The following is a 17,819-nucleotide window of genomic DNA, read 5'->3' on the forward strand; positions in this document are numbered from 1 at the left end:
AGTCTGGAGTCTACTTCAGATTCTGTGTCTCCCTCTCTTTCTGACCCTCCCCCATTCATGCTCTGTCTTTCTCTGTCTCAAAAAAAAAAACATTAAAAAAGCTAAAAAAAATGATAACATACATGTTTACTTACAAGTGAATTAGAATGAGAGATCAATTTACTTATATATTCAGGTACCACAGAGTGAGGGGGGCAAATATTTACAATTGTCAGCTCTTTTGATGGATAGACTTCTTAATTCTGATACAATGCCCCTCTTCATCTCTTGTTACACTCTTTGCTTTAAAATCTAGTTTGGGGGAGATTGAGTGGTTCAGTTGGTTAAATGTCCAACTTTGTGTCTGGTCATAATCTCATAGTTTGTGAGTTTGAGCCCCACGTTGGGCTCTGTGCTGACAACTCAGAATCTGGAGCCTGATTCAGATTTTATGTTTCCCTCTCTGTCTGCAACCCCCCCCCCCATGCTCTGTCTCTTTCTAAAAAAATAAACATTAAAATTAATAAAAAATAAAAATAAATAAAAAATTAGTATGTCTGATATAAGTAAGACCATTCTGGATTACTTTTGACATCTGTTAGCGTGATAGATGGTTCTACATACCCTCACTTTTAGTCCACAGATGTCCTCAGGCCTAAAATAAGTCTCTTGTAGGCAGCGTAGAGATGGGTTTTGTTTTTTTATCCATTCTGATACCTTATGTATTTTTATTGGGGCATTTAGTCCATTTCTATTCAGAGTGATTATTGAAAGATATGAATTTAGTGCCATTGTGTTATCTGTAGATTTTGTTCCTGGTGATTTTCTCAGGTCAAATATATAAAACAATTAATCACAAACATAAGCAAACTCCTTGATAAAAAATACTGTTATTGTATGAGACTTTAATAATCTACTTACAGCAAAAGACAGATCATCTAAGAAGAAAATCAACAAGGAAACAACAGCTCCCAATGACACACTGGGCCAGATGGACTTAACAGATATATCCAGAACATTTTATCCTAAACAGCAGAATACACATTTTCTTGAGTGCACATGGAACATTCTCCAGAATAAATCACATATTGGGCCCAAATCAGCCCTCAACAAGTACAAAAATATGATATCATACCATATACATTTTCAGATCACAACACTGTGAAACTCAAAATCAACCACAAGAGAAAAAACTTGGAAAGCCCTCAAATACATTGAAGTTAAAGAACATCCCACTAAAGAATGAATGGGTAACCCTAAAATTGAAGAGGAAATTAAAATAAAAATACAAGGAAGCAAAAAAAAATGAAAATATGACATTCCAAACCCTTTGGGATGCAGCAAAGGCAGTTCAAAGAAAATGCATTACAATTCAGGCCTGTCTCAAGAAGCAAGAAATGTTCCAAGTGCATAACCTAGTTATACACTTAAAGGAGCTAGAAAAGGATCAGCAAATAAAGCCCAAGTCTACAGAGGGAAAATAATAAAGATTAGAGCAGAAATAAATGATATATAATCCAAAAATTAAAAAAAAACAGTGGAACATATGAATGAAACTAAAGGAGAGTTCTCTGAAAGAATAAGCAAAATTGATAAACCCATAGCCAGAATTCTCAAAAAGAAAATATAGAAGATCCAAATAGATAAAATCACAAATGGAAGGGGAGAGATTACAACCAACACCACAGAAATACAAACAAATATGAGAAAACTATGAAAGAACATATGCCAACAAACTGGACAAACCGGAAGAAATGGACAAATTCTTAGAAACTTACACACTACAAAAACTCAAATAGGAAGAAATGGAAAAAATGACCAGACCCATAACCTGCAAAGAAATTGAATTGTTTATCAAAAATCACCCAACAAATAAGAGTTCTGGACCAGATGGCTTCCAGGGGTAATTCTACTAGACATTTAAAGAAGAGTTAATACCTATTCTCAAATTTCTCCAAAGAATAGAAATGGAAAGAAAGGTTCCAAACTAATTCCACGAAGCTAGCATTACCTTGATTTCAAAAGGAGACAAAGATGCCACTAAAAAGGAGAATTATAAGCCAATATCCCTGATGAACCTGGATGCAAAAATTCTCAACATGATACAAGCAAATTGAATTCAACAGTACATTAAAAGTATTATTCAACATGATCAAGTGGGATTTATCCCTGGGCTGCAGAGTGGGTTCAATATTTGCAAATTAATCAGTATGATACACCATATCAATAAAAGAAAGGATAATAATCATATAATCTTTTCAATAGATACAGAAAAAGCATTTGACAAAATATAGTACCCTTTCTTCATAAAAACCCTAAAAAAAGTAGGTATAGAAGGAACCGACATTAACATCATAAAAGCCATATGTGAAAGGCTCACAACTAATATCATCCTCAATGGGGAGAGTCTCAGGGATTTCTCCCTATGATCAGAAACAAGACAGGGATGTCCACTCTCACCACTGATGTTCAACATTGTACTTAAACTCCTAGTCTCAGCAATAATACAACAAAAAGGAAGGAAATCAAATTGGCAAGAAAGAAAGCAAAGTTTCACTCTTCACAAATGACATGATAATATATATGGAAAACTAGAATGAACAAAAACATTGCTACAGCTGATACATAAATTCAGTAAAGTCATAGGATATAAAATCAATGTGTAGAAAATGGCTGCATTTTTTATACATTTATAACGAAGCAACAGGGAAAGAAATCAAGGAATCAATCCCATTTACATTTGCACCTTAAAGTATGAGATACTTAGGAAAAAAATCTAACTAAAATGGTAAAATATCTATACACTGAATACTATAGAAAGTTTATGAAAGTAATTGAAGAAGACACAATAAAATAGAGAAAAATTCCATCATCATGAATTGGAATAACAAATATTGTGAAAATGTTGATACTTACCAAAGCAATCTACACATTCAATGTGATTCCTGGCAAAATAATGCCAGCATTCTTTACAGAGTTATTACAAACAATCCCAAAATGTGTATAGAACGAGAAAAGATACCAAATAATCAAAGTAACCTTGAAAAAGAAAAACAAAGCTGGAGGAATCACAATCCTGGACTTTAAGCTTCATTAAAAAGCTGTAGTCATCAAAACAATATGCTATTGGCACAAAAAACTGCAATACAGAACAACAGAACAGAATAAAGAAACCAGAAATGGACCCAAAAATATATAGCCAACTAATCTTTGACAAAGCAGGAAAGAATATCCAATGGAAAAAAAAAATACTGTCTCTTCAGCAAATGGTGCTGGGAAAACTGGACAGTGACATGCAGAAGAATGAAAGTGAACCACTTTCTGAAACCGTATACAAAAATAAATTCAAAATGGGTGAAAGACCAAAATATGAGATAGGAAACCATGATAATCCTACAGGACAAGCAAGTGGCCATGCTTTGACTGTGGCCACAGCCACTTCTTACTCGACATGCATATGGGGGCAAGATAAATAAAAACAAAAATTTACTATTGCGACCTCATCAGTATAAAAAGCTTCTGCCTAGCAAAGGAAACCATCAACAAAACTAAAAGGCAACCAATGGAATGGGAGAATATATTTGCAAATGACATATCAGATAAATGGTTAGCAACCAAAATATAAATAACTTACCAAACTCAACACCCCCAAACCAAATATTCCAATGAAGAAATGAGCAGAAGACATGAATAGACAGTTTTCCAAAGAAGACATAAAGATGGCTAACAGACACATGAAAAGATGCTCAACATTGCACATCATCAGGGATATACAAATCAACACCATGATGAGATACCTCACACCTGTCAGAATGGCTAAAATTAATAACTCAGGAAACAACAGATGTTTGTGACAATGGGGAGAAAAGGGAACACTTTTACACTGTTGGTGTGAATGCAAATGGGTGCAGCCACTCTGGAGAACAGTTTGAAAGCTGTTCAAAAAATTAAAAATAGATCTATTCTATGAGCCATAAATTGCCCTACCAGGTATTTTTCCCAAAGGATACAAAAACGCTAATTCGAAGTTGCATATGCACCGCAATGTTTATAGCAGCACTATCAACAATAGCCGAATTATAGAAAGGGGCCAAATCTCCATCGACAGATCAATGGTTAAAGAAGATATGGTATGTATAAAACCACTCAGTGATGAAAAATAATGATATCTTGCCCCTTGGAACAATGTGGATGGAATTTAAGGATATTATGCTAAGCAAAATAAGTCAGTCAGACAAAGACAGATATCATATGATTTCACTCATATGTGGAATTTGAGAAACACAACAGATGGACATAGGGGAAGGATAGGAAATATAAGATAAAAACAGAGAGGGAGGCAACCATGAGAGACTTAAATATAGAGAACAAACAAAGCCTTTCTGGAGGAGTGGGGGGAGTGTTAAATAGGTGATGGGCATTAATGAAGGCACTTTTTGGGACAAGAACTGAGCATCTTATATAAGACATGAGTCACTGGGTCCTGTGCTTGAAGCCAAGACTGCTACACTGTATGTTAACTAACTTGATTTAAAAATAATAAAATAAAAAAGAGAGAGAGAGAAAAAGTCTCCCAGTTTGAGTAAAAGCACACACAAATAAAAAACCATGTGCAGAACTATCTAAGAAAGGATTAAATAGAATGAGACTCTGGAGTTAATTATACATTTTTTTTTTAATTTAAAATTTATTTTTGAGAGAGTGGGAAAGAGAGAACACGAATTTTTGAGAGAGGGAAAGAGAGAAAGAGAAAGAACACGAGCGGGGAAGGGGAAGAGAGAGGGAGACAGAAGATACAAAATGGGCTCTGCACTGCCAGCAGAGAGTTGAGCTGGGGTCAAACTCACAAATTGTGAGTTCATGACCTGAGCTGAGGTCAGAAGCTTAACTGACTGAACTATCCATGTGCCCCTGGAGTTAATTATGCATTGTTTTATCATATCAATAAACATATATGAAAAATATATTTAGACGAGGCAACGTATCATTACACATATACATGTTTCTGGTTGCTGCAGTCATTGATGTATATTTGTCTTTATTTTGATTTCTATAATCTCATAATTATTTGAAACACTATATGTACAATATTTTCTTGCAAATTATATCTAAAAAAAATCAAAATAGTTGCACCAATAGAAATTATTACAACTTAAATATCCACCGAAGGGGACAAGTTAAATAAATTATGACATAAGCATAAAAGAGAGCAGTTGTTGGTAATAAAAGTAAAACAAGATTTCATATAGCAGTATTTTAGATATACATATATGTTACTATATGAATTATATTAATCTGTGCATTAGTCTAAAATTTTTTGTGATACATAGAACAAGATGACTATTTTATTTTTATTTTCGATGTAACACATATTTTTTTGGTATTAAGGATGTCATTTATTTATTTTTCCAAATTTTTATTTACATTTTACTTAGTTAACATATAATGTAATATTGGTTTCAGGAGTAGAATTTAGTGATCATCCCTTATCTATACACCCAGTTCTCATCATAACAAGTGGCTTCCTTAATACCCATCACCCATTTAGCTAATTTCCCACCCACCTCCCTCCATCAACACCCAGTTTATTCTCTATCATTGAGTCTTTTATGGTTTGCTTTCCTCTCTTTTTTTTACCCTTCTCATATGTACCTCTGTTTTGTTTCCAAATACCACATATGAGTACAATCACATGGTATTTGTCTCTCTGACTTATTTTGCTCAGCATAAAACACTCTAGCTCCATCCACACTATAATTTGGCTACTGTTGACAATGCAGGTATAAACATTGGGGTTCATGGACCCTTTCAAACCTGTATTTTTTGGATTCTTTGGGTAAATACCTAGTAGTCTGATTGCTGGGTTATAGAGTAGATCAAATTTCAACTTTTGGAGGAAACTGCATACTGTTTTCCAGAGTGGTTGCCCCAGTTTGCATTCCCACCAACTGTTTAAGAGGGTTCCCCTTTCTTAAGAGGGCAAGGAATCCTTGCCAACATCTGTTGTTTCCTGTGTTGTTAAATTTAGCCGTTCAGACAGGTGTGAGATGTTAGCTCATCATGGTTTTGTGTGTATTTCCCTAACTAAGAGTGATCCCATTGGCTGTTTGATGTCTTTTTTGTTTTTTTTTTTTTTTTTTTTTTTTTTGGTTCCATACATATTTTAGGATTTTTGACTCTGGCTCTGTGAGATATGCTGGTGTGTTTTTTTTTTTTTGTTTGTGTGTTTGTTTGTTTATTTTTATTTATTTATTTATTTTTTTGCCAAGCTATCATTAAATGTGTAGATTGCTGTGGGTAGTATAGATATTTTAACAATGTTTGCTCTTCTAATTCATAAGCACGGAATTTTTTACCCAATTCTTTGTGTACTCTTCACTTGTTTTCATAACTTTTCTATAATTTTCAGAGTGAGTACAGATATTTTACCTTTTTGTTTACATTTATCCATGGGTGTCTTGATTTTGGAGAAATATTAATTGGGATCATTTCCTTAATTTATTTTTCTGCTTCTAGTTATTGGTGTATAGGAATGCCACAGATTTATTTACATTGACTTTATGCCCTGCACTTTGCTGAATTAATGTATTAGTTCTAGCCATTTTTTTGTTGGAGGCTTTTAGGTTTTCTATGTAGAGTATCATGTTGTCTATAGAAAGTGAAAGTTTGACTTCTTCCTTTCCAATTTGGATGCTGTTTATTTCGTTTTGTTTTCTTATTTCTGAAGCTAAGTACTATGGTAAATATTCATGGTGAGAGTGGACATCCCTGTCTTCTACTGGACCTTAGGGGAAAAAGCTCTCAGTTTTTCTTTAGCTGTGGTGTTCCATATGTGGCTTTTGTGATGTTGAAGTATGTTCCTTCTATATCTATTTTGTTGAAGGGTTTTTTTTTTTTTATCAGAAATGAATATTGTATTTTGTCAAATATTTTTCTGCATATATTGACAGGATCATACGGTTTTTATTCTTTCTTCTATTAATGTGATGCATCATGTTGATGGATTTGCTAATATTAATACAGACCTCTAGGCAAAGGATAAATCCACTTGATTGTTGTGAATAATTCTTTTAATGTACTGTTGAATTCAATTTGCTAGTATCTTGTTGAGAATTTTTGCATCTATGTTAATTAGGGCTATTGGCCTATGGTTCTCCTTTTCAGTGGGGTCTTTGGTTTTGGAATCAATGTAATGCTGGCCTCATAGAAAGAGTTTGGAAGTTTTCCTTCCATTTCTATTTTTTTGGGAACAGTTTGAGAAGTATAGGTATTAACTATAAATATTTGGCAGAATTCCCCTTTGTAGAATTTTGATTGTTGCGATAAATTTGGTTATTGATTCAGTAAAATTCCTGGTTATGAGTCTGTTCAAATTTTCTGTTTCTTCCTGTTTTAGTTTTCATAATTTGTATGTTTCTAGGAATTGTCTATTTCTACCAGATTATTCAGTTTGTTGGCATATCATTTTTCACTATAATCCATTTCTCCTGTAGTTGTTTTATTTTTCTAGGGTGTTCATTGTGATTATTCACCTTTCTTTTGTGATTTTTATCCATTTCATTCCATTCTATTCTTTTTGATAAGTCTGGCTAAGGGTGTATCAATTCTATTAATGATTTCAAAGCACCAGTTCCTAGCTTCATTGCTCTGTTCTGTTTTTATTATTGTTGTTGTTTGTTGTGTACATTTTTTTTCAAATATTTATTTATTTTTCTTTCCTCTGGCTTTATATTTCATTTGATATTCCTCTTCTTACTCCTTAATGTGTATGCTGAGGTTGTGTGTTTTAGAGTTTTCTTGCTTCTTGAAGTAGGCCTATATTGCTATATACTTCTTTCTTAGGAACACCTTTGTTGCATCCCTAAGTTTTTGAACTGTCACGTTTTTATTTTTATTTGTTTCCATGTATTTTTTTATTTCTTTAATTTCCTGGCTAACTCATTCATTCCTTAGTAAGATGTTCTTAATCTCCATGTAGATGTTGTTTTCCCAAATTTTTACTTGTGGCTAACTTTAAGTTCCATAGCTTAAAGTGTGAAAGGTCTTTATAGGTCTGAAAATATGCATGGTATGATATCAGTCTTTTTGTATTTCTTGAGGACTGATTTGTAACTCAGTATGTTATCTATTATGGATAACATTTCATTTACAGTTGAAAAGAATATGTATTTCACTGCTTTATGATTAAATGTTCTGAACATATTTGCTAAATCCACCTGATAAAGTTTGTCATTCAAAGCTATGCTTGCTTGTTGATTTTCTGCTTAGATTATCTGTTCATTGTTGTATTTGGGGTTTTAAAGTCCCCTACTATTATTGTGTTATTATCCATGAAATTCTTTATGTTTGTTACTAATTGATTTATGCATGTGTGTGCTCCTAAGTTGTGTTATAAATATTTACCTTAGTTAGATTTCTTGATGTTTAGACCCCTTAATTATGATATAATTCCCTTCTTCATCTCTTGTTACAGTTTTGGTTTAAAATCTAGTTTGTCTGGGGCGCCTGGGTGGCGCAGTCGGTTAAGCGTCCGACTTCAGCCAGGTCACGATCTCGCGGTCCATGAGTTCGAGCCCCGCGTCGGGCTCTGGGCTGATGGCTCAGAGCCTGGAGCCTGTTTCCGATTCTGTGTCTCCCTCTCTCTCTGCCCCTCGCCCGTTCATGCTCTGTCTCTCTCTGTCCCAAAAATAAATAAATGTTAAAAAAAAATTAAAATCTAGTTTGTCTGATACAAGTACGGCTACTCTGACATTTTTTTGGCAAACATTAGAATGATAGATGTTTCTCTATCTCCTCACTTTCACTCTGTAGGTGTCTTTAGGTCTAAAATGAGTTTCTGGTAAATAGCATATAGATGGGTCTTTTCAAAAATCAAATCTAAAATATCTTGTATCTTTTGACTGGAGTATTTAGTCCATTTACATTCACAGTGATTATTGAAAGATACTAACTTAGTGCCATTTTGTTACATGTTAAGTGGGAGTTTCTGGTGCTGTTCTCTGTTCCTTTCTAGTCTTTGTTGCTGTTGATTTTTCCCCCCTCGGAGTTCCCATTGCTTTTCATGCAGCTGGTTTAGTGGTCACAAACTCTTTTAACTTTTGTCTTGGAAATTCTTTATCTCTTCTATTATTTTTAAAATTTTTTTTAATGTTGATATATTTTTGAGAGAGAGAGGCAGAATGTAAATGAGGGAGGGTAGAGAGATAGGGAGACACAGAATCTAAACCAGACTCCAGGCTCTGAGCTGTCACCACAGAGCCTGATCTGGGCTTGAACTCATGAAGCATGAAATCATAACCTGAGCCAAAGTCAGAGGCTTAACTGACTGAGCCACACAGGCCCCCCTCTCTTCTTCTATTCTGAATGACAGCTTTGCTGGATAAAGTATTCTTTTCTGCATATTTTCCCCATTCAGCCCAATGAATATATTATGCACTCCCTTCTGGCTTGCGAGGTTTCTGTGGACAAATCTGCTGCAAAACTAATCTGTCTTCCCTCATAGATTAAAGACTTTTCCCTTACTGCTTTCAGGATTCTTTCCTTCTCTGTGTATTTTGTAAATATGACTATGATATGTCTTGGTGATGGCTGACACTGGTGGATTTAATGGGAGTTTTTTTGTGCCTCTTGGATTTCTATATCTATTACCTTCCCCAGATGAGGGAAATTTTAAGCCATAATTGGCTCAAACAACCTTCTGCTCTTTTATATTTCTCTTCTTCCTCTGGGTATCCTATGGTATCATTGTAATTATGCTTGAGGAGTTATTGAGTTCCTTAAGTCTACATTTGTGATCCAATATATCTCTTTATGACTTTTTTCCAGCTTCATTATTTACCATACTTTTGTTTTCTATTTCACTGAATCATTCCTCTGCTTTGTCCATCCTACGCAATAGCATCCATTCAGTTTTGCACTAGAGTTATAGTTTTGTTTTTTTTTAATTTCAGCCTGACAAGATTTTTGTTATTTTATTCATGAAACAAGTGATTCTTTAGTGTTTCCTATGCTTTTCTCAAACTCAGCTAGTATATTTATGATTATCACTTTAAACTCTGGTTCAGATATCTCACTTGTATCTAAATTGATTGAATTTCTGTCTGTGAATTCTTCCTGTCTTGTCTTTTGGGGTGAATTTCTCTGTTTTACAATTTTTTTCTTGGTTATTATTTTGTGTCTGTGTGATTGTTAGGAAATTCTGTTGTATTCCTAGACAACAGGACAGAGTTGAGGCTATGTTAAGGAGGAGTAAAAACAGTTAATAAGCTAGATCCTAGGTGTGTTTTGCTCTACTAGAAGAAGCTTTATCAAACAAACAAAAGTAAACAAAACAAAAACAAGGAAGCCAGATCCCATTTCCCATTTCCCATTTCCCATTTCCCCTGAAGTTTTAAAATACTTTGATTATGGGGCGCCTGGGTGGCACAGTTGGTTAAGCGTCCGACTTCAGCCAGGTCACGATCTCGCGGTCCGGGAGTTCGAGCCCCGCATCGGGCTCTGGGCTGATAGCTCAGAGCCTGGAGCCTGTTTCCAATTCTGTGTTTCCCTCTCTCTCTGCCCCTCCCCCGTTCATGCTCTGTCTCTCTCTGTCCCAAAAATAAATAAACGTTGAAAAAAAAAATTAAAAAAAAATAATAAAATAAAATACTTTGATTAGTAGACTTGTTGAATGTGAGGAGTTTGTGTTTGTCTTCTGGGGATGGGGCCACTGATTCTCAGGTGGATTTGGCCTAGAGGAGATGCACCTGCAATGAGCAGTGGGGTGGGGTTTTGGTGTAAGCACCTCTGGCCTCTACTGGGTAGCACTTTTTGCCACTGATGTTGTGCAGTGTTGATGGGTGGGTGGGAAAATGGCATTGCCTGCTCTCTTGTCCCTGAAAAAGGGAGTTTAGACTTGCTACTCATTAGGAAGCCCTCACAAAAAAGCAAACACCTGTTTTGTGTCCCCAGCTTTGTCCAGATCTCTGCCTTCACCCTGCCTGTGTTTGAGCTGTCTGCCTGCTAGGTGACACAATACTACTTTGTTTTATCTCAGGCATGTGGCTGGGTTTCGAAACTCCAAACTCTGAATTTTAGGGAACAGAACAACATGGACCCATCGTGACCCTCTGGGGCAGGGTCTTTCAGAGTTTTTGCCATTTGCCAGTGTATCTTAAAAAAGCAGTTGCATAACCATGCATTAGTTCAGAGTTTATGGTAAAGTACAACACAATGTTGGCACTAAGTTTTGCAGCCCACAGCAAGCAACTTTGTTCCAATGATAGGCTGAGGGCAGCAAAGAGGTGTTGCCAGTTCTTTTTGTCCCTGAAGAAACTGTGACACCACTCCCAAATGCACTTCAGGTAGGAGTACTTTTTCTCACTGTTTGACCCAGGGTATCTTCAGACCATGGTGCTACTCCTGGGTCTCCACCCTCCTTATTCACCAGAACACCACCAACACTGCAAGGCATAACCCCAGTGATGGCATTGACCTCTAAATCTTCAGCCTTTGTGTTTTGCTTCTTATAATAACTTGCTGTAGTCAACCCCTCCCCTTTTCCCAGTGAAAGCTTTCAGGGAAGTTTGTCCTGTGCAATTCCCTCATGAATTTTCTCTCTCTCTCTCTTTCTGTCTCTTTCACTCCTTTCATCATGATCAGGACTTCCTTCCCTTCACAGCACCCACAGTTCCTTTCTCCCCAAAGTCAACTCTTGGAAGCTCCTACCTTCCAAGGTGTGGCCGTTTTTTCTACCTCTAGTTGTGAAGATGTGCTGTCTCCATGCTCAGATTGGTTTCTTGGCTGTTCAAAGTGATTTGGTGTTTATCTAGCAGTGTCCCAAGGATGAGACAAGCTTAGTGTATCCCTACTCCTCTACCATCTTAACTCCTCTCAATGTAACACCTTTAAACATTTTTTTAATGTTTTTTAAAATTTTTGAGTGAAACAGATCACAAGTGGAGGATGGGCAGAGAGAGAGGGAGACACAGAGTTTAAAACAGGCTTCAGGCTCTCAACTGATAGCACAGAGACCAACGTGGGGCATGAACTTATGTACTGTGAAATCATGACCTGAACCAATGTTGGGTGCTCAACCAACTGAGCTACCCAGGTGCCCCAACACCTTTGTAAATATAATTCACATATCATAAAATTTTCCATTTTATTTTTTTTTAATGTTTATTTTATTTCTTTAGAGAGAGAGAGCATGAGTGACTGGGGCAGAGGGTAGGAGATCTGAAGCAGGCTCTGTGCTGACAGCAGAGAGCCTGATGTGGGACTCAAACTCATGAACTGTGAGATCATGACTTGAGCTGAAGTTAGACACTTAACCAACTGAGCCACCCAGGCACCTCCAAAATTTCCCATTTTAACGTATACTCTGCAGTGAATTTTAGTGTATTCAAAGAATTGTATACCATCACCACTATTTAAATTTAGAACATTTCCATTACTTTAAAAACTAAATTCTAGGGGTGCCTGGGTGGCGCAGTCGGTTAAGCGTCCGACTTCAGCCAGGTCACGACCTCGCGGTCCGGGAGTTCGAGCCCCGCGTCAGGCTCTGGGCTGATGGCTCAGAGCCTGGAGCCTGTTTCCGATTCTGTGTCTCCCTCTCTCTCTGCCCCTCCCCCGTTCATGCTCTGTCTCTCTCTGTCCCAAAAATAAATAAACGTTGAAAAAAAAAAAAAAACTAAATTCTATACCCAATGCCAGTGACTACCAATTTTGTCCTAGGTTCAGTCACTGACACCACTAATTTCCTATCTGTCTTGTGAATTTTTCTAATCTGGATGTTTCATGTGAATAGAACCATATAATATGTGGTCGTATGAATCAGGATTTTTTTGCTGAGCATAATATTCTCAAGCTTCATCATTTTTGTTGCTTGACTATACTACAAATCTGTATTTTGGAAGAGAAATACTGAGACTATTAAGACTGTGATTTTAAAATGTTCTGTATTGCTTGCTTTTTTTACTTTAAAATTATATTCTTTACTTATTTATATTTATTTATATTTATACTTATTTATATTTATATTTACTTATACACATATTATATGTGTATAAGACTGTAATTTTCTTTGTATTCTGTATTTGTAAATATGTTAAAAACTACATATTCAGAAAAAATATGCAAGTATATATTATATTTGTAAATACCAAGGGAACACACTCAACTGAAACAATATTACCTATCTTCCAAAAGTCACTAAAAATTATAGCACAGAAACTATTCTGCTCCAGAGGTCAAATTAGCTATAGTGACAGGAAATATATTAATATATTTCAACATTAATTAAATTAAGAATTATGTCATCATCAAACTCAGCACTAATTTTTAGTAAAACCTAATAATATGTCAGCATTGAATTTATCCCCATAGCATATATGAAGTGTGCAACATGATGCATGTTTCCCAAACTTCCAGAAATAAGAAAAGTCTATTTGCAATTAAATACTCTTGTGTTTATCAGTATAACTAAACATGTGAAATACATATGACTTTTGAAATTGGAATAAAAATTTAAATTATGCTTATTTTTAGGATATTATGATTGCATGCCTAGAAAATTACTAAAAACACATTGAAGCAATTATTTAATAAAAAGCTATTGTAATATCTACATCAATAAAAATGAGCTAAGAAGAATTTTGTAATGATGCTATGAGTGAAATAAACTTTTAAGATAATTCTGAATGAGAAGGGGAAATGATGAGGACTTGAAAAAAGTTAGAAAATTATATCTTGCTTTTTTTAAAAAAAAATAGTATAATCTAAAATATAAGAAGGGAGAAAACAAATCCTTTCTAAACTAGATCTCAAAGCCAGAAGTCATGACAAAACAGATTAGTACATTTGGCTAGATTAAATTAAACCTCATATGCAAAATATTATTACAAAAAAAAAACAAAAACAAAAAAAGAGAAAATAATTGCCCTTATACCTGAAAATTATGAGACAATCAAGTTCTAAATTTCCGAACATATGTAAAGCTTAAAGAAAGCAATGAAGATTCATAAATATAGGAAAAAGGTATAAAAAGACATCCCACACAAAATTAAGACAAGTGGTTCATACACACTTTAAAACTTGTTCAACCTTACTGTATATTAAGTATACCCACCTTAATGTAATGGATTTTTTTTCCTATTGTAATGTTAAAGAAAGATGTAAAATTGGAATAGTCTCTGTCTTGTTAGTTTTTGTCACAACTTTGGTGATAAATGTGGTAACCCCTATGAAGTCTCTTTCTTTCCAAGGACAATGTGTTTTGTTTTGTTTTGTTTTGTTTTGTTTTGTTTTGTTTGTTTTGTTTTGTTTTTAATTTGGGTCTATTCCCAGGGTATTTACTTACCCACTCAATGGAGAATCTCTTTAAAATTGAAAAAGCATGGACAGGAACCTATGGTTCTTAGTGCTCTCTGCCAAGGCAAAATCCTGTATAAGATCATGTTGGTGATGATTCTACTGTCCTTGCTCTGAATGTGGTTATGGCTGCTATTTTGCTTTGAAACCCTTGTCAGATGATTACACTTCTGTAAATATTCATTTTCTTATCTTTATGTGTGTGATAATCCATTTCAAACCTCAGAGTTAACATGGGTGAAGTGCACAGAGTAAGCGTATTGAACATTAGCTGTTAGCATTATCCTTTGAAAGTCCACAAAAAGAGATAGAAAGGAGGAGAGCCTGTTAAACCAACCTCTATGATCCACTGGACTTGGATGTGCCCCATCCTGTAAAGAATTGAGATATTAAGTCTGTTTTCTTTTTTTTTTTTTTTTAATTTTTTTTTTCAAGGTTTATTTATTTTTGCGAGAGAGAGAGAGACAGAGCATGAACGGGGAGGGGCAGAGAGAGAGGGAGACACAGAATCGGAAACAGGCTCCAGGCTCTGAGCCATCAGCCCAGAGCCTGACTCGGGGCTCGAACTCACAGACCGCGAGATCGTGACCTGGCTGAAGTCGGACGCTTAACCGACTGCGCCACCCAGGCGCCCCAAGTCTGTTTTCACAAAGAGAAGCACTATGCTGAAGAAGAGTGCTAAAGTAAAACTTCTGTAAGAGCTTTTAATGATGATAACCAGGGATACAGTCAAGTCTAAGTTTCAACATTACATAAGACTTTTTAGCTTATAAACCTTAGGAGTGAGACCACCTGTGTTCAAATCCTTCCTCTACCCTGTGTGACATGTGACTAGTTTTTTAAGCTCTCCACAGCTCCAATCTCTTCATATAATGAGTTGTGTTCAGTATGGATGTAAGTCATATTCAATAATACATAAAAATATATTAGAATGTAACTGGTGTAGGTAATTAGGCAAGATCTCACTTTCCCAACAGTGCATTTAGTAAATTGTGATTTACACTTGGCTTTGGCTAACTTGACAAAATGAATGCTTTCTGAGATCCATTTATTCTGCAAAAGAAAACAAACTAACAAAACAATAAAACATAACAAAACTCTCATCTGTTCTACTTGAAAGGAATAGAGTGGGAGAGGACGTTACTGAATAAATATTCCTCTTAAAAACTGACAATAAACTGAGGGTTGATGGGGGGTGGGAGGGAGCGGAGGGTGGGTGATGGGTATTGAGGATGGCACCTTTTGGGATGAGCACTGAGTGTTGTATGGAAACCAATTTGACAATAAATTTCATATTAAAAAAAGAAGATACAGGGATTTCAACATTGAGCTATTTAAAACACAAAGATGAGCAGTTAACATTAAAATATTTATGGGACTAGAAATATTTTAAGAGGCTTATCAAAATATAAGATACTTGAACTTTATTTCTACAAATAACTGCTTTAGCTTGTTAATACAAACAAAATGAAAAAAAAATCTAATACACTGGCTTGGTCAAAAATAGTTAAGCATTTAATAGTTGTTTCAACACTTATAGCTTGAGATATTCTCATCAGTGGCAGGTCCAAGGAAGTGAAGAGAGGCCATTGTCAGCTTCATTCTTAGCCCAGGCATTGAAGCCAGGGTGAATCAGGCTATGGGAAGTCTGTTGGTATTTTGAGGGACAAAGATGTCTCTTTCCCTGCTATAAAACACTTATAAGAGTACAATGATAGTGTAAAGTGTTTCTTAAATTTATTTATTTATTTTGAGAGAGATAGGTAGAAAGGGCAGAGACAGAGGGGGAGAGAATCTCAAGCAGGCTCTGTACTATCTGTGCAGACCCTACCTGGGGCTCTTATCTTGCAAACGGTGAGACCATGACCTGAGCCAAAATCAAGAGTCAGATTCAAAACTGACTGAGCCACTCAGGTGCCCCAGGAATTTCTTTTTTTTTTTTTTTTAATTTTTTTTTTCAACGTTTTATTTATTTTTGGGACAGAGAGAGACAGAGCATGAACGGGGGAGGGGCAGAGAGAGAGGGAGACACAGAATCGGAAACAGGCTCCAGGCTCTGAGCCATCAGCCCAGAGCCCGACGCGGGGCTTGAACTCCCGGACCGCGAGATCGTGACCTAGCTGAAGTCGGACGCTTAACCGACTGCGCCACCCAGGCGCCCCTCCCCAGGAATTTCTTAATACCAGTTAAAAGTTTATGTTTTTATTTCATAATTAATTAATATATTCATAACCACCTTTTGTCAAGACATAAAACAACTTGTTCCTACCCTCTGAGGAAAACAAAACAAAACAAAAACCTCTATAGAAAGCCTTTTCTTCTAAGTCTGTAATTAGCAAAACAGTTTGCTATAATACTAGAATTCAGAACACAAGCAAGAGAGCCACAGTGGGAAAAAGGTAGATATGAGTTGGACACAGACAAGTACATTCTATCTTCTGGCTAGTTTTGGAGCAAAGATGAAACAATTCACAACCATCGGTCTGTATCTAGAATTTTATTCGAACCTTTATTTCACTTTTATTTATTCAATAACACATTCAAATCTTCCACGCATCTCCTTTCTCTTAAGTTATTTTGTGTTTGCTCTTTCCTTCACATACCTATTGGTGTACAATGATTCCAGACCTTCATTATATGGTCATAAGTGTACTATTAAAATAATATGCTCTCTGCTTCCCTTTAACACAAAAAAAATCTTTCTTCAAAAATTACTGAACATAAGGAACAACTAAGTTCTCAGAAATGCCACCTTTGTTATGCCATTCTCTTCAAACCCTGGAGTGTCATTTGCTGTCAGTGTAGACATAGTAAAGGCTGAGCCACTCAGTTCATGTCTTGCAATTCCTTACATCCCTACCCCACAAAATGTCTTCACACCTTTCCTATCAAGCATTCTATGTACACCTCTTCAGACTGCCTTGATCCTGCTTTGTTCACAGTGCATTCTCTGGCTTAAATAACACCTTTTCTCTTTTCTTATTTATAAAGTATCATTATTCCAAGGGCTAATAATTTAATTTCCCACATTCTATATCCAATCCACTGTGATTACTCAGAATTCCTGGTGCAGTTAATGCCTTTGGTCCCCCAAACTCTATCTTTCAAGTTTATTAGAATTGTATGGTAGGAATGTATTATATTCTCTATTGTTGAATAATTAATATGTAATTCAGAATAAATAATTATAAGATAAATAACTGTATCTCCAGAAGAAAGTTGAGGTTGCTGCTGAGACTGATTCTGTAGCCTACTTCAGATTTTTTTCTCTCTCACTCTCTGCCCTCCCCGCCCCTGCTCACACACACTCTCTCTCTCTCTCTCAAAAATACGTAACTATTAATAAATATATACAGAATGGGTCTGAGTGCAGAAAAATAGTCAATAACATTCCATTGGAATTTACCTAATTAGTATTTCAATGAACAAGAATAATTTATATTATTGAAAGTTTCTTACAATTTCAAGAATTGCAAACAAACTCAAAAACA

Source organism: Herpailurus yagouaroundi, unplaced genomic scaffold, assembly GCF_014898765.1.
Source record: "Herpailurus yagouaroundi ecotype Mexico unplaced genomic scaffold, PumYag 542, whole genome shotgun sequence".
Classification (NCBI taxonomy): Eukaryota; Metazoa; Chordata; class Mammalia; order Carnivora; family Felidae; genus Herpailurus; species Herpailurus yagouaroundi.